The sequence below is a fragment of the Capsicum annuum genome, chromosome 5, assembly GCF_002878395.1.
Source record: "Capsicum annuum cultivar UCD-10X-F1 chromosome 5, UCD10Xv1.1, whole genome shotgun sequence".
In the NCBI taxonomy this organism is placed as follows: Eukaryota; Viridiplantae; Streptophyta; class Magnoliopsida; order Solanales; family Solanaceae; genus Capsicum; species Capsicum annuum.
The window spans coordinates 133,272,929-133,273,445 of record NC_061115.1 but is presented as its reverse complement, the minus strand read 5'-3'; positions in this window follow the sequence as shown (position 1 = coordinate 133,273,445).

Below are 517 nucleotides of genomic sequence, written 5' to 3'. Positions count from 1 at the left end.
TCATTGACTTGATTTGGAGATATAACCGAATTTAAGGTCCAAGTAATGGTTATTTCAAGTAGTATATATATTATATTATATGTATATATGTCTATATATTTTCTATAGACTCTAAAGTAATATATATCTAATGTATACATGTGTATATGTTTACTAAAGTAGTATATATATAGTGTATATATGTTGTATGTATATTATTTCAAGTAGTATATATATACTACTTTAGAAAACATATACACATGTATACGTTAAATATATACTACTTTAGAGTTTATAAAAAATATATACACACATATTCGTATAATATAATATATATATATATATACTACTTGAAATAATATACATACAACATATATACACTAGATATATACTACTATAGTAAACATATACACATGTATACGTTAAATATATATTACTTTTCATAGTAAATTAATTATGTTTCCAGAAGAATTTCAGCTCATGAGGGTAATAAAATGCAATTAATAGAAGAATATCTATCAGAAGTTCGAGATAAATT